Source organism: Canis aureus, chromosome 32, assembly GCF_053574225.1.
Source record: "Canis aureus isolate CA01 chromosome 32, VMU_Caureus_v.1.0, whole genome shotgun sequence".
NCBI classification, from domain to species: domain Eukaryota; kingdom Metazoa; phylum Chordata; class Mammalia; order Carnivora; family Canidae; genus Canis; species Canis aureus.
Window position 1 is genome coordinate 11367652 of NC_135642.1, and position 23540 is coordinate 11391191.

General features: G+C 40.5%; 1 long non-coding RNA gene across 4 annotated transcripts in view; it reads right to left on the minus strand.

Annotated features, from left to right (window-relative positions):
* Positions 1 to 23540, minus strand: part of LOC144302980 (uncharacterized) — a 145483-nt gene that overhangs the window by 53441 nt on the left and 68502 nt on the right. The window contains exons 5-6 of one of the 4 annotated variants that reach the window (XR_013370019.1): positions 17530 to 17636; positions 11129 to 11218 (exon numbers count right to left, since the gene is read on the minus strand). The exons of 1 other annotated variant lie outside the window; for it this stretch is intronic. This is a non-coding gene — a long non-coding RNA (uncharacterized LOC144302980). Of the gene's footprint in view, positions 1 to 11128; positions 11219 to 17448; positions 17637 to 23540 lie in introns of those variants that run through there. 2 more of the 4 variants (XR_013370023.1, XR_013370018.1) reach the window with 2 other exon arrangements.

Below are 23540 nucleotides of genomic sequence, written 5' to 3' on the forward strand. Positions count from 1 at the left end.
ATCTCAAACTTCTTTAAACCTGCCTTCAATTACTCTGCATAGTCTCTTCACTAAGATTTCTTCGGTTAAACCACATGAGTAAAATTCTATTTGCAGTGAGCCCCTAACTGACACAAAGCTTAGAATGCAATTGAGGAGATGGATTATTAATATATCATTTGTACCAATATAAAGTACCATGGGAAAACTAAGGAGGAGGCAGTATGCAAAGCTGAAGAACAGAGGCTCGAGGGCTCAATGTCTGTAGAGTGACAGCTTCAGAGTTTGGATGCAAGAACTAACCATGGACACAGACATGGAAGGATGGACCAGAGGGATTTTATCATTGTTGTTGGCACTACTCCTATTGTATAGTAAGAATGATTTTCCAGACGTCTAGCCCAAAGGGAAGTAAAATCTATCATACTAGAATAAACAGCAGCACTGGGAATTTAAACATTTTGATTTTTGCTATTTTATGTAAGCTGATAATTTTCAGTGTATCAGCTAAGTGTGCAGATTCAGGAACTTGAAATATATGCAAGCTCTGTACAAAAAGATAAATTCTTTATTAAAAAGTTAGCTGGGAACCAGAGAGTAACCAAACCGACAGCTTCTACACCAAATACAATGAAATAACATCATGATTCCCCAGGGCGGGACGGCTCCTATCTCTCTCCACTGCCACTTAACACTATCACAGAGAAGACAGTAGCTTCCCTTGTGGTCTTCAAAGGACAGATGTTTTGCTGCCCTGCTATTGATATCACCAAGTTATAAGGAGAGTAAGAAGATGGACATTGCATCACAGAGCCAGCTGTAGCAAGCTAGCATACAAGGAGGGCTGGCAATGTGGAAATGAGGCCTCTGTTCTGCGTCATATTGGAGCAATCAGTCCAAGACCTTGTGGCCCTGTGACCTTTTTTCACTAAGACAGAATAGAGAACCTTATCAGAAATTCATTCACTTAAGTGAAATCATAGGTCATGAAAGAATCAAGACATTGTATAATAGAAATGCATTATATCAGAAATTCCTGATTTTAGATTTCAGTCAGGTTACTTACTCACTCTGAGCCTCAGTTTCTTCATCCATAAATCAGAGTTAGTAATACTTCATGTGCTAATCGAAAAGATTAAAGGGAAGTCATGTAAGCAAAAGAGTGCAGGATACGATGGAGTCGGCCTGCCATATGGTAGCTGTTATTCTGCTGGTATTACTACAATGTACTGGCCTCGGGCAATGTCTTAGAGGGCTAATTGGGGCTATGTCCAAGACATTTGAAATGGTCCAACATGATCCTCTCCATTTTCAATCTGGAGAACATTCAGGTAGCCTCACACTTCAGAACGCTTCAAGGAGTATTTTGAGGGAGCTGCAAAGTTGTAAGTATTCTAAAATCACATCTCACCCAGCAGGGCAAGTCAACAAGCTCCCCTCTTTTCTAGCTTGAAATGTCCATCATTAGTCATTCTTTGGGGCTAGGACAAATAGATGAGCAGTGATCAGACATCTTATACCTTTTCTACTAGCTAACTAGTGATTTCTCTCTCTCTCTCTCTCACTCTCTCACACACACACACACACACACACACACCATCCAGCTACCTGTTTACCCGTTTGTACAGAAATGATTAGGTGACAAATTCCACTTTCCCCAGACATTGTTCGGCCCTTGATATTGTTCCCAACCCTTTCACCCTCAGCTGTTCTCAGCACCTACGCAGCACCCACCTCACTGCTAGAGACTACCATGGCTCTTATGTCTCTGTGACGGAGTCCACACTCTCTCTCCTTCCACTGCGAATTCAGGAAGCCCATCCACTACCCCTAGCATTTGTTCTCTTACATAGCAGAAAGTATGCCAGCCTAGAGGCATCTGGGTGGTCAGTCAGTCAAAGCATGTAACTCTTGATCTTGGCTCAGGTCATGATCTCAGCATTGTAAGATTAAGCTGCATGTCAAGCTCCATGCTGGGCAGACAGTCTGCTTGAGGAGTCTCTTTCTCTCGTCCCTTGCCCCTCCCCCCTCTTTCTCTCTCTAAAAAATTTTTTAAAATTAAACAAAATTTTAAAAAGAAATAAAGTAGGAGCCTAAGGGAAGTAGAACCACAGGATAGGAATTAAAAAAAGAAGAAAACTGCTCCAGACTCAAAAAGGAAAGTCCTAGAGCTTCACAGTGAAATTAAACTGATGCAGTGGTTTGATCTGTCATTTTAATATGCTTAATGAGTTTACCACTCCAAAACAAAAAAAAAAAAAAAAAAAACCTGTACAATTAGACATCTTTATTGTCTGAAATGGAAAGTGAAAAATATTTTGAGAACTTGGGGGTGAAAGGAGACACTTTTGGGGAAAGGGTTTTTCATCAATGATATACATCCTCTCTCTATCAGGGGAGTTCCTTGTTTAACCTCTCCATAAAGTTGACCTTACCATGTGTAGAGTATTAATAGATACCTAAATCCATTGGTCTGTAGCTCATGCTAAAAATTATAAAATGCTATCCTGATTGGACTTTAAAAGCAGTTTAGTACTAAGTCATAATTCCTTGAATCTAACACCTGTGACTTATTTGTCTTTAACAGCATTGCCAGCCTGGTATATAACAGGTATTCAAGAGAGATTCATTAACTGAATGATGTGGTGGAGGAAGAGGCAAGCCACACCTAGGTGTCTTGAGACCCTCAGTCTCCTCCTCCATTGAGCTAGGTGTGCTACAGAAATCCAGGGACCTTGACATAAACAATTCTACATAAGCTCTTGCAAGCTGTATCTTGTTCCGGATAGGGAATCAGACCCATTCCAAAGTCACTGGGGGGAAACCCAGATACTCTAAGCAAGATAACCATGGAACTGCATGGAGCCTTCTCTAATTAGGTGAGCGTTAACCATTTGGGCAAACAGTTGGAAATAGGAGCTTCTTGAAAACTCAGAACAGATACCACATTGTGTTACTTACTTTGGGGTACCATATGCAAAGTGATATAAGTGCAAAGCCTGAAGATAGATAAAATGACACAGCAAGCCTTGAGCGTAGAGGAAGAAGAGCTTAAGAAGAGAAGGCAGTGGGGAACCTGGGTGGCTCAGTGGTTGAGCGTCTGCCTTTGGCTCAGGGCGTGATCCCGGAGTTCCGGGATGGACTCCCATATCGGGCTCCCTGTGAGAAGCCTGCTTCTCCCTCTGCCTATGTTTCTGCCTCTCTCTATGTGTCTCTCATGAATAAATAAATAAAATCTTTAAAAAAAAAAAAAAAGAAGAAGAGAAGGCAGTGGTAGAAGGAGGAAGAGATGGATAGGGCACTTCAGTGGAAAGAGTTTCAAAAAGGAATGAAGGAGCAATGACACAAAATGCAGCTAAAAAGTCAAAAACAATGTATACTCACAAGGAGTGACAAGATTTTTAATTTTTTTGGAGAATCTCAGGAAGTATTCAGAACTGAATTTGAGATCAAAAGACTTAGGCTCAAGATACACATAAAGTAATTTCTCTCTACATCATGCTTTCTGCTTACTTTTTTCTTCTCCCTTCTTCTTCTTGCTGTGTCCTTTTTGGCTCTTCTCTCCAGCATGACCCTTCAGTTCTTGCCCCTCCTGCCAAACACTTCATATTCTTGGTATTCCCAAAGAGAGTACATTTTCTTGTCACAATGCCCCCAGAAGTCCAGTCATCTCTAGCCAAGGAAGGTGGGCTCACAACATATGTAATTGGCTTCCCAACCACTCACTCATTCATGTGTATTTAGAAGGGAATATGAGCATAACAAGCCCAAGCCTAACTTTTACGGTGAAGACTCAACAAAACTTGACAGCATGATTTGGTAACAGGCTTCACTAGCATGGTTTCAGTTTTTTCCCTAGCAATTCTATAGAAAGCACTGAAGAAGAGAACATACAGATTAGAATGACACGTTTATGGACTAGTAAGCTGCCCCCTCCAGAAATTTAAGCATTCTAGAGAAGATATTATCCACTGTACTAAGTTTAAACCACTTAGACTGTAATTCAAAACCCTACACAATCTGATAACAGCCTACTTCTCCAGCATTTTCTCTCCCTAAGCATTCAGTCAATAATTCAACAAACATTTATCAAGCACTTACTCCATTCAGGCATTGTGCCAATCATTGCACCAAGCACCCACCAGCCAGGCCTTTTCCACTTAAACTTAATGCTTCCACTCCTTTGCTGACCCAGGTCCCCTCATCAGGAATGCCTGTGCCCTTCTGTGCAAGTATCTAAATCCTTCCATCAGAGCCAGTATGTTTGGCACACAGAAGCAGGGGCTTTGCAGTCTGCATTTGATTTAAATTCAGCTCCACCACTAACTATGTGATTTTGGGCAAGTTTATTCAACTCCCTATGCCTGTTTCCTCCTCTGTCTTATAGTGTTAATGTGATGAGTAAACATGTAAAAAGCACTAGGAGAAGGATGTAAAGGTATTTAGAACCATACCAGGAATTTGGTAAGTGTTCAACAAATGTTAAAAAGTTGTAGTAGTAGTTGTTGTATTTTAATGCCCAGATGAAGATGTACCTCCTTCATAGTACTTTCCATGATAACCCTAGTTCATGATCCAGACTCACGTGGTTCTTATCACATGTAATCTTGCACATGTCTTATATTTTTAAATAGATTAAAATCTCTTTAGATGCAGACTCTTACACATTTTTTAAAAGATTTTATTTATCTATTCGTGAGAGACACAGAGAGAGAGGCAGAGACACAGGCAGAGGGAGAAGGAGGATCCCCACAGGGAACCTAATGCAGGACTCAATCCCAGGGCACTGGGATCACGACCTGAGCCAAAAGCAGATGCTCAACCACTCAGCCACCTAGATGCTCCAGACTGTAACACATTTTTATATTCCCCCAACACACACAAGATATGATACATATCCTATATATGATATATATGGTAAGGGATATATACTTCTTATATCTATCATATCTATATATACACATATCATATCTATATATATATCATATGATGTATATATCCCATACTATTACTAGTATGTAATGATATATATATATGTATGTTAATCATTAATATATAAAGGATTAATTTAATGGACCTTAAAGAAAATTCTATGGAGAATGGCAAACCTTAGTTTTTCATTACCACTACATACTTATCTAAGCGTGTAGCTACCAAAATGGGAGGAAGGTAACCATAGAATCTCCTGTTTCTTTTTCGTTTTTCTTTTTTTAATTTAGAAAAAAATAAATGCAAGACTTGAACTCTGGACCCTGAGATTAAGACCTGAGCTGAAATCAAGTGTTGAACACTCAATTTACTGAGCCACCCAAGTGCCCCCAGAGTCTCCTTTTCAAAGGACCACCAATAATATCTCTGTTTTTTGTCAGTCTGGACTGGCTTAGATTCATTCCTTCCACAGGCTGGGGAATGGACTTAAATATTTATAATTCCACCAGTTCACCCCATCATAACACCTCCCGATCATCATGCCTCCAAAATGTGCTTTGTTAAGCCTAGCTGGGAGCCAGGCCAGGACCTTGTATCCCCAAACTTCACCCTCAGGCTTGTTGCTGGGACCAGCCGGGACTGGCCGGTTTCTGGTGAGACAATGTGCCATCGGCTGATGTGTTGACCATGCAATGAAGTGATCACCACTGCTTCCGAGGTAATCAGCAAAGAATGTCAGGAGGAAATGGCCCAAGGGAGTAGAAATGTTTTTGCTCTCTTCTATGGTAGTTTCGCAAGCCAGTGGACAAATGACAAGCTGGAAATAGCACACACTGAATATTAGTGATAGTACTGGGAAATGCTTTATTCTGCAAGCTGGACCATGTATCTGCCACCCTTGCTTGAGAGGAACCAATTCCTGAAACAGATAAGTTTCCCAGCATGGCTAACTAATTGAGTGACTATCTTTTTGCCTGCTTTTCCCCTCTTGCTGTTGGGAAATGAGGCATGCATGAACACAAAGGTGTGAGGAAGCCCTACTGATGTGAGGCACATCCTCTGTGGGGCAAAGACCCTGGGGTGGTAGTAGACACTGGACTCAACATAGTGGGCTTACCATTGTTTCTGCATCCACAGAACTAAAGGGGATAGACCTAACACCTCCATTCACTTGCGAGCTCTGTACCAACTCCAGGTGGACTGACATTAAAAAATAATATGCAGAATTTTATAAATTACATATTTCGTTTTGATAAACCGAACTACTGCAAAGCTAGTCCTACAACATCACATCGCCCCGCTTTGTGTCTATCTGTCACTGTCTCAAGTCTGTTTCTACAGAATAGTAGTTACACAAATTATTAATAGGAAATCACTGAAAGAAAGGGTTCAGAACTCAGATGAGTTTGGGAAACTCATATGAGTATGCTTCCTTCAGTGGGAGAGAAAGGAGGGGAAAGACAGTGCCATCCAGTGGTGACATGAACTCTGGGCTCACCCATAGGAGTGGGATGCATATACAGGCAAAGGCCACTAGTGGAATGTGCTGGAGTGGACTCCAAGAAGGATACTTCTTTTTGGTAACCTTGGGCACCCTGCAGGAATAACCCCCAACCCTCCATACTAAAATGCATTTCCAGTGCTATATGAAGCAAATCTAAAAGCTCCCAATAAACTCTTAAAACTATTTCCCAGGAAAACCCCAGGAATACAGGCCTTTCTAGAAGGCAATCTTAAAAGGAGGCTTAAAATTGTCTGCAAAAGCCTTGCAAAGAACAGTAACAGATGCAATATGATTGTATTGGGTGATGATTCAAAACCATCACCTACTTTTCTCCTCTAAGGTAGTTTTGTAAGTGAGAAGTTGGTCCCTAAATCCATCGGTTGAGAATGTCTTCATTGATTCCAGACACAACTGCATTATAGGTTCCCCTCCATTGAGTAATAACTCGGGGTATAAAGAATTCATTATCCAGGGAAAGTGCTGACTCTTTTGAATGGTATTGGGACATGCTCCCTTCCTCTTACCTTTTTAATTATCACTTTAATAAGAATCCAGTAGTCGGCCAAACTCCTCTGCTCAGGCAGGCCCAGAAATGCTCTAAAGAGCTGGGAGAAGAGTAGGAAAGGAGGGGGAGAAGACAACTTTTTCCCAAAGTGAATAATGATTCATGGCTCTGCTTCTTCATCATACCCCAACATACTCAAATGTCATGAACAAAATTCACCCCAATATTTAAGTCACTGTTGGGGCATTCATGAGACTTAAGGAAGGGCAGGGACCCTTCCAAGCAATTGGGAACTATCTGATGGATCGCTGCCACAACGCCCGTGGGCCTATGCTAACTCACTTGGTTAGTTTAACTAGAGATTTGGGCTGGAAGCTTCAAGAGTCAAGTTACAGTTCTTGCTCTGCCACTACCCAGCTGTGATAAAGGGCAATTTCCTTCATTCTTGGGTACTTCCATTTTCCAATCTATAAAATAAGAAGGTTTATACCAGATGATCTCATGGAGTCTTTTGGCTCTACTCCTAGCCACCAGACCATGCTCTGTGTAAAGAGGAACCACATCTTTCTTGTTTACCACTGTAAATCCAGCTCTGAGTACAGTTTCTAGAACATAATGGATGCTGAGTATTTTTGTTTTATTAAGGTGTAATTGACTGACAATATTGTATTAGTTTCAGGTGTATAACATAGTGACAATATTTACATACATTAGGAAATGTTCATCACAAAAAGTCGAGTTGCCATGTGTCACCACCATGCAAAGTTGTTATGATATTATTGACTATATTCCCTATGTTGTACTTTTTATCTCCATGTCTTATTGTTTTATAACTGGAAGTTTATACCTCCTGATCTCCTTCACCTAGTTTGTCCATCTCTTTACCCTCTCCCCTCTGGCAACCACAATTTTGTTCTCTGTACCTGAGAGTGTTTCTGTTTGTTCATTTGCTTTTTCAGACTCCACAAAAAGTGAAATCATATGGCATTTGTCTTCCTATGTCTGAATTTTCATTTAGCATAATACCACCTAGGTCCATCTATGTTGTCACAGATGACAAGATTTCATTATATATATATATATATATATATATATATATATATATATTTATAAAACGTAGATATTACATCTACTTTATTCACATATCAATATGTATGTATATATCATATATCAATATCATATCTATATCAATAGACAATAGGTTGCTTCCATATCTTGGCTATTGTGAATAAAGCTGTGATAAACATAGGGGTGTGTATGTCTTTTAAAATTAGTGTTTGCATTTTCTTCTAATAAACACCTATAAGTGGAATTGTTGGATCAAATCGTAGTTCTACTTTTCATTTTTTGAGGACCCTCCATACTGTTTTCCACTGGGGCTATACCAATTTATATTCCTACCAACAGTGCACAAGGATTCCCTTTTCTCCACATCTTTACCAACACTTATTATTTCTTGTCTTTTTGAAGACAGCCATTCTGACAGGTTTGAGGTGGTATCTCATTGTGATTTGCATTTCCCTGATGATGTTGAGCACCTTCTCACATGCCTGTTGGCCATCTGTGTGTCTTTGGGAAAATGTTTATTCAGGTCCTCTGCCCATTTCTTAATCAAATTGGGGGGGGGGGTGATACTGAATTGTAGGAATTCTTTATATATTTTGAATATCAACCCCTTATCAGATATATCATTTCCAAATATCTTCACCCATTCAGTAGGTTGTTTTTCATTTTGATGACAGTTTCTTACACCTTGCAAAAGTTTTTAGTCTGATATACTCCTGGATTTTTGGTTTGGGTTTTTTTTTGTTGTTTTGTTTTGGTTTTTTGCTTCTGTTGCCCTTACCTGAGGAGATGGATACCAAAAAAAAAAAAAAAAAAAAAATCACTAAGACTGATGTCAGAGAACTTACTGCCTATGTTTTCTTCTAGAAGTTTTAATTTTTTTTTAATTTATTTATGATAGTCACACGGAGAGAGAGAGAGAGAGGCAGAGACATAGGCAGAGGGAGAAGCAGGCTCCATGCACCGGGAGCCCAATGTGGGATTCGATCCCGGGTCTTCAGGATCGCGCCCTGGGCCAAAGGCAGGCGCCAAACCGCTGCGCCACCCAGGGATCCCTTCTAGAAGTTTTATAGCTTCAGGTATTCCACTGAAGTCCTCAATTCATTTCGAGTTTATTTTTGTGTATAGTATAAAAAAGAGGTCCAGTCTCATTCTTTTGCATATGGCTGTCCAGTTTCCCAGCACCATTAATTGAAGAGACTGTCTTTTCCTCAGTGTATATTCTTGCTTCCTTGCTTCTGTTCTACTGATCTATGTGTTGTTTTCGTGCCAGTACCACACTGATTTGATTACTACAGCTTTGTAGTATAGTTTGCAATCCAGGAGCATTATACCTTCACCTTTGTTCTTTCTTAAGATTGTTTGGGCTATTCAGGGTTTTGTGGTTCCATAAAAAGCTTAAGATTATTTGTTCTAGTTCTAGGCATTTAGAAAAATGCCATTGGTATTTTGATAGGAATTGCATTTAATCTATAGACTGCTTTGGAGTATAAATTTGCTGAATGTGTGAACACTCAAATAAAATGTGAAGTTCAATCCAAAATATGCAGCTCATTCATAAAATTCAAGACAATGCTCCTCTTTTCCCCCAATGACTAAGATCCCTTTCATTTTTGTCTCAATTTTTTAGATAAGATCTCAAATTGCCCTCATGCTAGATTTACTTAGCTGGTACATTAAAAACCACTGTGACCTACCAGAGGTAACATAAATCCTCCAACAAGGACTTTTAAAAAGAATCTAGTTAGGATCCCTGGGTGGCTCAATGGTTTGGCCCCTGCCTTTGGCCCAGGGCGTGATCCTGGAGTCCCGGGATCAAGTCCCGGATCGGGCTCCCTGCATGGAGCCTGCTTCTCCCTCTGCCTATGTCTGCCTCTCTCTCTGTGTGTCTCACATGAATGGATAAATAAAATCTTTTAAAAAAATACAGAATCTGGTTATAGTCTAATGTGCTAGACTTATTCACTGATGACAACATAAGTCACTGTGTGGAAAACACTGTCTAGTAATGACTTGTGATTAGAGTTTCACAGCATGAAGAATCATTCCATTAAAAAAAAAAAAAAAAAAAAAAACGTTACACAAAGGTTCTCAGCAGGATAAAAATAGACAGGGCTGGCCCAAGGAAAATTGTGAAGGTCAGGCATTTTTTCTATATTTCTAAAGTCCCCTTTCTAACCCCTTCTTTGAATTCAACAAAGGATTCATCATTTACCGTATTTGCAACTGCAAGCCTTTAATCTTTTATTGTGCAATTAAAGACATATGTTTAAAAGAATTTCAGCAATAGAAAACAGATGGAGAGATCTTTGGCAGAAGGGTTTGGTGGAAGTCAAGGAAGCACCTCTCATGCTCCACTACACCTAAAATTCATCTTCAACCTAAACTTTTGCTGTAGGAACTTGTCCACTGCATTGTGTTCTGGTATTGAAGTAGAATGGGAGGCAGAACACTTAACGAAAAGGAACAAGAAGATATCTTGTCTATTCCCATTTTCCTGCCACATCTGCCCAGAGTGATGGTCCAGGACGCACTCTGACTCAGCCCTCTCCCCTTCCTGAGGCCAGTACAATAGGGACAACCTTGTACCCTCATAAGAAGTCATGAGCTACTTTTCTCCTAACCTTGCCCCTGAAGCAACCTCAGTTTCTAGAGGTTCTTGGTCACTCAGTTCTTTTGAACTAACCACAATATGGTATAGGGACTCTGTTTTTCTGAACAAGATCCATGGACTGACTCATAATCTGAAAAGAACAAAAGAGACCTGCATCATAATATCAGAGATGCCCCAACAGGGAAGAATGCCAGGACACTTGGTGCATTAGGCTAGGGCACTGAACACAGGGCATTAAGATCGAGAACAAGAGAACCTGTTCTCCTTGTAAGACCTAGGGTCCATCTGAGTGTGATTATATTCATGGTAATGATGGTAACAATGAAAAAAAATATAGCACCAGAAAAAAACTATTCATAATAAGACCAATTCTTAATACTAGGGAACTAAACAATGGGAGAAGACAAGTTTTATTTTTACTATAAAATCCACACTAAAGGTAATCATTTTAATATTAAATATAACCATATATCCATGAAAGTATGGCCAAATACCAAGCAAATACAACAGAAGTCATATGTATCTTAATGTGATCAAATTTTATTATAATCCAATTAAGTGACAATGCTTAGCTGAACTGTTTAGTCTTCTTTGCTTGTGACTCATGGTTGTCAAATCTTACCTAAAGTAATAAAAGACAACCTTGTCTAAGAAACCTTGATATTATTTGATTTGTCTAAATCAACCTCCATATCCATACCCCCCCCCCGAGATATTCTATAAAACATACACTGCTTTATTTTAAATCTCTATTATTTTATGACTTGGTACTATATCCATATTTTAAAATAAAATTAAATGTATTGCTTCAGAATTTTTGAGGGGTTACAGTTTTCTTTGGTATGGGCAGTATAATGTAGTATTTCAGGAAATTAACAATATCATCAAGTCAACCTGAGTGTGAATACCACTTATAAAATGTGTGAACTTGTGCTAAGAGGTTACTTTACCTCTCCATGTCAGTGTGCTCTTCTATAAAATGGCTACAATAATTGCTATGACTCAATATTACCAACCCAGGGTATATAAGGTCTGAGGCTCATAGATTTTCACTCATCTGAGTGAAATCTCCTGTACAACTCTCTGACCACAGTTGTACAGATCATTCCTGCTTATTCTGACTTTTTGAAAATCAAAATGTGAGCGATAATGCTAAGGGAAGTCTAAATGTGTAACCAGGATATCAGATACAAGGAGTGTTTAAAAGGGAACAAAATTGTTCAAACTGCTTTACCTACGCTGGTCCAAACATGTGAAGACCAATTCTATTTCTGAAGATCTTAGTCTATCTAGGAGTTCTTTTAATTTATACAAAGTTAAGGAGTGTGCTCATTGATGTAGGTAAACTGTATCTCAGTTATTACAGTTTTTTTCCAGTTCTATTTATAATTATAGCTAATGATTCCAGTTCATGAGACTTGAAAGACTAGAAACTATGCATATATCAGTCAATTTTAAAAAAAATATCTGACATAATTATTATTTTTCCCCACTTTACCAATGTTGAAAATGGGGTTCAGAGATGCTAAATGATGTACCCAGGCTCACAAAGTAAGTAAGAGATTTCAGGCAATAGCAAACAAGTGCAATGCTATTTTGCAGAACAGTGGGACTGTCATATCAGTTCTGTATGACTATAATGGATTATCATTCCTATCAATGAAATTTGAATTACCAGTCTCCTTTGAAACAAAACTAGCAATTCATTAACTTACCCTATGGCAAAGGGTACTCATTAACAGAATGGGAAGAAAAATAACTAAAGATCACTACAAACAATAAAAGAAGTAAAATAGCAATGGTGATGGTGATGATGATGATGATGATGATGTAATGATAACAAGAAGAATAAGGAAAAATAAAGAAAAGCTAGTATTTCCTTAGACTTTTTCCAAGTGATTTTGTGGAATATCCTTCACTTAGAGTCCTCCAAAAAAGATAGATAAATGTGAAATATAAGATACTCATCTCCCAAGAATGGCAGCTGAAATATTCTGCTAGACAGTGAGCTCTCACAGGCTTCACAAATACAGGAGCAAACCATGTTCACTAATATGTTTCTCAATTTTGGCAAGCATGCAAATGTTTTATGGATGTGGTCATCAAAAAGTCATTGTTAATACAAGACCAAAATCCTGTGACCACTACAGCTTTGGTAACAAATCTCCTTCAGGACAATATCCTTTGCTGTCCAGTTTATGGAAAGTGATTGGTTTATGACTACTAAGTCTATCCTGAGATAAATTTAAAAGATGTTTTTCATACTGACCTTGAAATGAACTCATACTTTAATAAGCAAGGGCCAGGACCTGAAGCTCCTCCAAGATACTTCCAGTTCCATGAAATGCAATTACAACATATTCATTCAATAAACAATGATTATGTGCTGATGATTTGCCTAGGACTGTGCTCTTACTGGGCTCTATGCTGTCAAAGGTGCCAGTAAGTGAAAACATGGTCCCTGTCTACAAGGCAATTAAACATCATGGACTTCGAGCCATATGTTACTTATTGCCAACCCTCTCTGGACTCTCTGAGCCAAAGAGGACCCTCCAAAGCCTCACAGCGTCCTGGTAATGGTATTCATAGATGATAACCACTACTCTCGAATCTCTTCCACTCATCAGTTCTCCAACCCTAGTCCATTTGTATGAGCTCCCACCCCAGTAGGTACAAAGCTATATCATTCAGAGTTTTTTCTGAACTTCTCCTTTTAAGTTGGTTGTTCTGCCTCAAACCAGAACCCAGCTTTTCCCAGTGAACTATAGGGCAGGCACCAGGTTTTTGGCACATTTCTGAGCAGGAAATAGAAAAACAGAAAGGGATACAAAATAGTTGAACACCGTGGCTTATATCCCAGCACCACAGAACATTCTGTAGACTGTTCATAGCCATAGTCTGAGCTTCAAACAAAGGCTCTTCTGTGCTCTGTGAACACACCAGGCTTCCTTCTCAGGATCTTTGCATCTTTGCTCCCCTCTGCCTGGGACATTTCTTCTACTGCTTTCAATTCACTGTTCAAATTCCACCTTTTCAGAAATGCCTCCCTATCTAAAAGATTAAAACCTTCCCATCACCCTTTCTTCTCTACCATAATTTATTTTTTGTATAACCTATCATCACCAAAAAACAGACACAAACATTTGTTTGCTTATGGTCTGTCTCCTCCCACTGGACTATAACCTCCATGACGATAGGAGCTTCATATGCCTTTTGTTTTCTGTTTATTGCCTAGTTCCTGGCACTTAGGAAGCACTTAATCAGTATATATTGAGCTAAACCAAAGCAATGTATAAGACAAATCAAGACGTTTTTAAGCCCAAAGATCAATTACCTAAGCAAGGTGGCAAAATTATTTCTAAAAGCTGGCTTTGACCAACTAGATTATTCAAGACTTCTCTTTTCTTCTTGGCATCTTGCACCTTGCAACCCACCAGCAGAGTGTCAGGAAGAATTTGAGAGGGCTTATTGAAGGCTACAATTTGGATCCATATATCCAGGCTCAAGGTCAGACTGTGGTAAAACCACAGTCAGGCTGAGTGGCTGTTGACTCCACCACATTCCACAATTTTATCATAACCTAGAAATGGAGATTAACTGAGGGAGAGCCAATTAGCCAGGACACTCAATCGCTCTGACCACAACCTATTTTGAAAGTTAAATGTCTTATGGAATCTTGTTTTCTTGCTCTCAATTATCTAAAGCAGGGGCACAGGGAAGTTAAATGGTTTGCCCAACATCCCACAGTGTATCAGCCCAGTGTACTGGGCTTGGAAACCACTAGGTTTCCGTATTTCCTGCTTACCACCACTCTGAAACAGGGCACCATGCTGAAGCACACAGTAAGTTCAAGTCCTAATGCTGTAAGGCAGGACAAAGGAACCACACATATGTACACACACACACACACACACACACACATACACCCTGCATACTACAAGATGGATGCAGAGTTGACCTTCTCAAGTTTTCTACAAAGATGGCTGAATTTATAATTGGAAAGCTTTTTTAAGAACATCTTTTCAATGTTTACCGGTCTGGAAATACCACCAGGGAGCCCTGAGGGGACTAAATCTCTTGCTCTCCAATATCCCATGGTCCCAAAACAACCCACATAATTGTACACTTTTCACCCTTCACCCCCCCGCCAAGGCAGAAATGTCCCTTAAGAAATCTACTTCACCGATAACATAGAAATGATTGAAGTTGGTTTTATAACATTCCATAGCATCTTCCCTCAGAGAGCAAATTTCAGCCATTAGCACAACAGTCAGAAGATTAAAATGAACAGATAGTTGGAAAAGACTTGGAAACAACTGGGAAAAGGTAGGTGAATAATATATTTATACCATCTTCCTTCCCCCTCCATCTTCCTCCCATGACCTAGCAAATCTCTGATTACCAATTCTCCATTAGAGACCTCTCTATCACCCTCTCAACATCTTCAAACATCCATGTGACACACAAGCCAAACATCTCAATCCCATGGTTGATACTGATGCGCCCTTTATGTCCAATTAAAATCAGTACTTTTTACTTGGGTGGTTAAGAGTCCCTACAGTCTGGTCTTCCTCTATCATGGTGGTCCTCAAGAGGGGCCACTGTGTCTTCCAGGGTACATTTGGCCCTGTCTGGAGACATTTTTATTTGTCATAACTGGGGACATGCTACTGCTGAGGTTCAGGGTAGGCCATCCAAGAATGCCCCACTTCAGCATATAAATTATTTTGACTGAAGATAATTAAGGCCAAACAAACTCAAGAAAAGCTTTTTTACCTCACCTTTAACTGCCTAAAAGAATTTATATATCAGAAACAGGTAATCTATTTTTTACATGAAAAAAATTTTTCGGGGATCCCTGGGTGGTGCAGCGGTTTAGCGCCTGCCTTTGGCCCAGGGCGCGATCCTGGAGACCCGGGATCGAATCCCACGTCGGGCTCCCGGTGCATGGAGCCTGCTTCTCCCTCTGCCTATGTCTCTGCCTCTCTCTCTCTCCCTCCCTCTCTGTCGATCATGAATAAATAAATAAAAATATAAAAAAAAAAAAAAATTTTCTGGTTGCATGCAAACATTTGTTCTGCTCGTCTTCCTATAAATCATCTTCCCTGTTTTGAAGTCTCAGGCCCTTGACTTTTTCTCCTTAGCTCAGGATGGCATATGAACCTCAATTGCCTCCTGAGAACCTCTTATTTCTTTGTGGAGCTACTGTATGTATGTAATTAAATTTGGTTTTCTCCTGTTAAGCTATTTTATGTCAATTTAATTATTAGACCATCCAAAGAACCTATAAGGGATGAAGGGAAAAGTTTTCCTTTCCTATACTACCTTCTGTTATCTAATGAATCAGAGGCCAGGATGCTGCTGAACACCCTACAAAGCCCAGACCAGCTCGTTCAACAGAGTTATCCAGCCCAGTGTATCAGTAATACTGAGCTTGAAAAGCCTTGTGTAGCTCTATGGAGAAACTTCTACAACTTTCTCTCCACTTATTTTTTCACAGCCAACTCTTCAATAGATGACTTGCAATTCCCTAAACATTGCTCGTGTGCTCAAACCCTCAAGACCCCATGATGTTGTGATTTATAAGAAATATACTTTTGGTCTCTGATTCATTTCTGGCACAGAGTTCCTAAAACCCTTGGAATTTTCCACGTGGAGAGAGTGATAAAGGTTAATAGTGACTTTTGAAAAACACCTAAGGGGGGGGGGGGGTGTTGCTGGAACTGACCCTATGATTAGAGGTCCCACCTCTGACCTCCAGGAAGTGAGAGGGACTAAAGTTTGAATCAATCATCAATGGCCAATGATTTAATCAATCATGCCTATGTAATGAAGCTTTCATTAAAGCCCAGAATGAAGGGGTACAGAGAATTTCCAGGTTGGTGAACCAGAACACTTCTACTTGCTACCATGCCAAGCTCCAAACTCCTAGAGGACAGAAGTTCTTTTGCCCCATGTAGCAATTTATCTGGCTGTTGATTCTTATCTTTTAATATCTTTTGTAATCAATCAGTAATCTAGTGAGTGAATGGGTTTCTAAGTTCTGTGAGTTGCTAAGCAAATTAACTGAACCCAAGGAGGGGATCATGGGAAACTCTGATTTATAACCAGTTTGTCAGAAGTACAGGTAACAATTTGGACTTGAGATTGGCATCTGAAGTGGAGACAGTCTTATAGAACGGTGCCCTCATCTGTGGGATCTGATGCTGTCTCTGGGTAGATAGTGTCAGAATTGTGTGGAATTGTAGGACATTTAAGTGGTGTTACAGAGAATTGCTTAGCTGGGGAATGGGGAACCCTACACACACTGGAATTGGGAATCAGAATTTCACCCTCTCTGTGCTCTCTCTTCCCCTGTAAACCCTGGGGTCTTTTATTCAGCCACCACATTTCTATTTTTTCTCTAAGGTCCAGCTCCTCCTTGAAAATTTCCTGAATGGATATATTCTTTTCTTTTCAAACAATGGGTGTATTCTTGAGTGCTTTGGTATTCCTCTTTTACAAAACTTATCATATGTAATCTGGAATTATATACTGTAGGCTCCAAAAAATTAAAAACTTTGTCTTGTTTATTCAAGACTCTATCACCAGTGCCTACAGTGGTGCCTGGAGCATAGCAAGTGCTAAATAGCCTTTGATCATGTGAGGAATTACCTCTGCTCTAGACACTTCACTCCTGTCAGAATGAGGCTTTCTAGAATTAGAAACATCTCCAGTTCTTTTCTGAATCCTTACATTACCCTTTCTACCTAGAAGATGCTTAATAAATATTTGTTAAATGTCTGAATAAATACACATATAATAGGGTAGAAACATTAAATATTTAAATGCAAAAATAAATACAATGCAGATATTACTTAAATAGACAACTAATAAATAGGCAAAAATAAAACGGGGTTCAGGCTGTAGAAATTAAGTTTTGTGGGGAGGGACCTGAGTGGCATAGTTGGTTAAGCATCTGACTCTTGATTTTCACTCAAGTCTTGATCTCAGGGTTGTGATTTCAAGCCCCATGTTGGGCTCCATGCTGGATGTGGAGCCTACTTAAAAAAAAAAAAAAAAATTAAGTCCTAGGCGACAATTCACCATCTCAGCTTTTAATTATGTCAGAGAATTCATGTCACAAGTATGTCCCATTGTCTTACATTTCCTCATCTTTCAAAAGCACTGAAATGCACATTTAAATGTTAATTGCTCATCTGGAGAGCATATGTCAAAGAAAACACGCAAAGACAGGATGTGCCTTGGCTGACTATGCCCGAATAGAAATTAATACATTGCCTGAAACACGGATTTCAGCTTCTAGTGACACACCATAAACCTTTTGCAACACAGAGATGCTAACGTGTAGACTATGACCAAATTATCACAACGATAGTTAAGAATAGAAAAAACGATGGGAGACAGCAGTAAATTTGTGTCCCCTTAATAGAAATTTTACATTATAACTAACATATATAATGTGCTCATGTTTGTCAAAATTTTCACATATCCCATATCGAGTGAAGATGGAGAAGGACCCATTATAATTTCCTAGGGACTACTTTTTTTTTTTTTTTAAGATTTATTTATCTATTTTAGAGAGAGAGAGTGCATGTGCACTTGAGTGGGGTAGGGACAGAGAGAGAGACTCTCAAGTAGACTCCCTGCTGAGCGCGGAGGCTGATTTATGGCTCCATCTCCTGACACTGAGAGCATGACCCAAGCTGAAACCAAGAGTCATATGTCCAACCAACTGAACCACCCAGGTGCCCCTGGATCACATCTTTTTATTCTTGGTGTGGCATTTCAGAATTCCTTGTCTTTCTTTTTTTTCCAGACATACTGATTCCCTCATTTTTGCCGTTCTCATAAATTTTGACTTTTACCTCTTCCTCATCCTTCTATGGAATCCCTAGTTCTCTCCCAAACTGTGTAGATGGAAAGAAAGAAACTCAACAATTAGGACTTTCTATGTGTCAGACACCTTGCTAAGCACTTCACCTGCAATATCTTGTTCACTTCTTAAGAGAGCCCTAAAACCTAAGAGCTGTTATCAGCCCCATTGCCACGTTGGGAAATTGATGCTCAGAGAGTTCTAGGAAATTGTCCAAATCACACAGCTTAAGTGATTCTGAGTTTTTGAATTATTGTTATGCGGAGCCTCTGTGACAATTTTAAAATTCTTTGAATTCATTTGGTTTCTAGCAAGTATTAACTGGACACCAGGAATGAGCCTGGCTTTGTGATGATTTTGGAGAGAAAATGGAACTGACTAAGGCAAGTGGCCATTCCTTTTAAGCTTATAGTCTTTTGAAGGTAAATGTTAATCAAATTATCATAATAATGCATTCAAATTTACAAACCAGGAAAGGCTGCCCTGGTGAGATTTTTCCAGCTGATCTGAAGGATATATAGGAGTTAATCGGGAATGAGGAGCTGGGATGGAGAATGGAGTGGGAAGCATTTCAGAAAGAAAAAAGAGCCCCTACAGACGCTATAGGGGGAAGGAGCATGGCAAGGTCCACAACTCAAAGGGGCAGTGAGAGGGAGCACAGTGCAGGATGAGGCTACAGGGCAGATGGGGCCAGGTTTAGTTTGGGTGTCCCCACAAGCAGACTCTGAGATGAGGGTTGGGTTCAGGTAGTTTAGCAAGGAGGCATTCCAGAGAGCTCCTTGAGGAAGGGGGAGAAGGAGAAGGAAGAGAGGAATGCAAATAGGAGGGCAGTGATGAGCAGGTTTCTGCTGTGAGCTCTGTCCAACCAGGGACCTCAGAAAGACCATGTAGAACATACCTCAGATTTGTCCCTCTAAGGGGAAAGAAAGGTGGACCATTGATCCCCCAACTCCCACTGTTTCAAGGGGTGCTCCTGGAACCCTTACAGTGGCCCCCTGGAAAAGATAAAGCTGTTTGCATGCAGAGGAACTACCTTCCAGTGTAGAACATAGGTGGAGCGCAGTCAGCATCTGCTACAGGCCTTAGGGGACTTCACCTTGTAACCAATGGGGAGCTCTCAGCAGCCCTCACTGGAGGGAGGCAGGAACCTAATCAGATTTTGGTTTGGAGCATCAAGTCTGTCTGCAATGTGAACTGGTGGGAAGAAAGCGAAGGCGGTGCCAAGAGACAGCTAGGAAGGTTATTGAAGTGGCCCAGGGCAAGCTGCATAATTTGTAGGGACCCGTGTAAACTGATACTGTGAGGCTCCTTGTTCACAAAGCAGGATAAAAGTGCTTAGGCATTAAAATATTGAGCTATTTCTTTTTTCCTGCTCTCTACTTGTCCTGGTGTTGTGCTTTGCACTTGCTATTTATTAGCTGATGTTAGTGTTTATTGATTAAAACAGAGCAGAACTATGTACTATACCTGGTACATTTAGAAAGCAATTAAAAGAAAAAAGGTAGAATCACTAAGCTATTCAGAAATGCGCCCACCCCCCCCCACCCCCCCAGAACTCTTCTCTATTTGTCTCCTGAGGCTGGCACACAGAGGGGACATTCACCAGGGCAGGGGCCCCCATCTAAAGCTTAGCTCTACAAGGGCCGGGGTGGGGGGAGTTGATCTTGAGAAGGAGCCTATTACATTTTCCTCTAAGCAGCCTGGCAGCTGCACTTCTCCACACATGTCTTGCCTAGCCAGGGGACAGTATATATCTGAAAGGACCAAATCTTGACCCCACCCCCTAGTGAATAGGGTGAGGTTCAGGGAAAAGGAAAGCTGTCAGTCTCTGGATCTTCATTCTCACCTGTGTTTCCCTCTGAGAGATGAAGGAAAACAGGTAGATGTGAGGAGAGCATGAGATAGACCAACCAGCCCCTGAGAAAATCCAAACTGCTGAAGACTCTGATGGATATATCAAAAGAAAATTGCAAATCACAATCACATGCAGAATTGTTAGAGAATCTGCATTTGTAAGATAGCATTACTGTAAACCCCATTGGAATTTATTTTTCTAAGCCTAACAAGAGGAAGAATAGGCATGTGGATTCAAAGTCTCTCTCTTGTTATTTCTAATAATTGGCATCTGGCACTTTAGTCTGATTCAGGCCGGTGCCATAGGCTCCCACCAGAGTCTACATAAGTCAGATTCTAAAGCTGAATGAGGGCAGTCCCAGGAATTCTAGCAACTGTTCCTGAGTAACAATTCTTCTCACAGAAAGGGCACACCATACTATACAAAGCCCTCTTCCCATTCCGTATATCCTCTTCCAACCCCCAGCCACATTCTCATAAATTTAGACCTACCTTGCCCAAGAGACATAAGAAGGAAAGAATCAGATCACTTGCTAGATGAGTCTGAAAGTCACCAGAGTGGTTACAGGAGGTCACTGTGCCAAGAGGGCTCTGGGGAGGCAGACACTCACACTAGGAGGCAGGGTATCGGATGAGGAGATGGTACACTCTGTGGTGAGCTAACAAGTACCATCATGGCAATCAATCCTCCACTTTCTTTTCACAAAGAAATTGAAACCTAAAGATGTAATAGGGCTTGCACAGTCACAGAGCAGAGCCCTAGCTAGAGCTTGGGTAGCTTGTTTCAGGCCTGTTCTTTCCAATCCTACTTGCTGAGGGACCTACCAAAGATGCCACTGGAATCTAAGAAAAGCCACTGTGGGAAAGTCTGCTTTCAGGACCATGACACAGACAGCGGGACCCCCCCATTCTCTGGAGCAGGGCTCTAAATGCCTCTGTCCTCATTTCCATCACTCCCATAACCAATGCCAAATAACTCCCCTCGTGAACTCACTTTCTAATGCCAAGCTTGGACAAAAACCCAACTCCATTTGGCATGCTAACATGTAGGAGAAGTGGAGAAAAACTCACCTATAAAAACATGCTATGTGCATAGCAGTGATGGTGGAAGAGAAGTAAAAATAGTAACCAAAAAAAAATAAAATAGCTTTTCAGTTCAGCAAACATTGACCAAGCACCTAGAATAATCCAAGTGTGCTAGACACTGTGTGTGGAATGTTGGGAGGGTGGCATTTAAGATGGACTTATCTGGCTCTTGCCCTCAAGGAGCTCACCATTGTGGGGGGTGGAGATGAGACCATCTCTCTAAAAACTGTGCTATAGCTCATGGTGTGGAACTTGCTCAAATTGAAGCAAGAGGTCAAAGTGGCCTGGAACTCACTTTCATTACTTACACAAGCCAGCCACAAGAAAAAGTGCATTTCAGAAGCAAACCCCAAACACAAAAAAAATGTAAAAATGTCATGGGTGTGGTAATTGCTGGTGTTCTTTGATTTTTTTTTTCTGACTCTACTACACAGAATTTTGCTTCTTTCAGTTTGTTCAGTCCTGCTTGTAAATAACATCTGTCAACCATATGCCTTTCTGCATCATCAGCAACAGAGCTCTAATGCAGAGCCATATGCATGCGGCTGTAGTAGCTTTCTCAAGTCCTCCAGGCTCCCCCTCTTCCTTGCCCATTCTGGTCACTGTCCATGACTTGACCCAAATCATTCCTGTCACTTGGCAACAGGTGGCCTGCAGAGATCTGGCTTTCTGACATTGAGCTAGAGACCACCCTGAATCATCTAAGGAGGGAAACGAACAAGTGAAGGGACTGCCCCCCACCCAAGCTTTCCTGTGGTTAACCAAAACCTCAGTTATTTTTAAGTAACTACCAAAGTCTGCCCCATGTGTCATCATGATTTTGACACGTGCCACCACCTTTGACAAAGGCAGTGAATATGCAGCATGTTCTTTGGGAAGTGCTGTCTGCTCCTTTGACACTTGTCCCCCAATAAGAATCATGTAAGAGTAATAAGCATTTTAGGAGCTCACACAGAGATGGGCTTTCCCATAAGCAAGCAGACACAGAAGTGTCTTCCTTGTCATGTGCTATACTAAACCAGGAATTCCCGAATTCCAACCAGTCTCTACTTGGGACCAAAGAGCATTCCTAGCCACAGGCTGAGGAAAGACTTAGCAGAGCTATCCATCTTCATGGTCAAAACATAGGTTGACCCAGCTCATAAAACCATGATCCTAGAGATCCAGGCAGAGGAAAGATGGATCCTCTGTATGTTGAAACAGGAGCTACTTTTTCATGGCATTTGTAGTCAGCCTGACTCCCTGCCCCAGCCGCAAGAGAACCCCTGGAGCCGTGGATGTGCAGGTCTGCCAGGGGAAAAGGCAGACAATGTGATCCCCTCCAGAGTGCCCTAACCCTCATGCCCTAATCCCAGCTTGGCCTGCAGTTGCCGATGTCCTTCCCTGGGCTACTTATAGTTTTGACATATTTTCTGAGGACTTTTATCTCTCTGCTTTAGCATGAGTACACTTGTTTAAATGATATTATCTATTAAGTAAATGTTTATTCACATCTACCATGTTCCAGGCACTATTATAGGCACAAAAGATGATGTAACTGACCTTCTAGAGTTTATATTCTAATAGAGTGGCAGAGGATAAATAATTGCATAATAAAATAAATAATATAATAAAGAGTCCTCTGTGCAACATTTGACCCTTATTCACACATTTAAATCCTCAGGAAAATCGTCTGAGATAGGTATTATTAGTTTCACTTGACCAATAAAAAAAATTAAAGTTAAGATCACACAAGCCTAGAAGCGATAGCACTCAATTTTGAACCCATGTCTGTTTGACTCCAAAATCCATTATTGTTCCACTTCCTGTCTCTCCTCCTGCAGTAAGGGAGCACAGGACAAACCTCTAAACTTTATGGAGGGAGTTTATCTGAGTTCCAGTTGCTCAGCATTTTTAAACATCCAGCAGTGTTCCCAGCATGAAGGCAGTGATGCAAGATGATCATACTAGGTCTTAGGATAAGGAATGTGAATCTTCATTATGCTTTACATTATTTTTTTTTTCATTATGCTTTACATTATGTTCCCCTCTTTCATCCCAAATACCTACCTCCACCCACCTAAACATAGAACTGGAGACCAAGTTCTGATCTAAGCCCTTTTAGGATCTTCATGGCATGCATCAAATT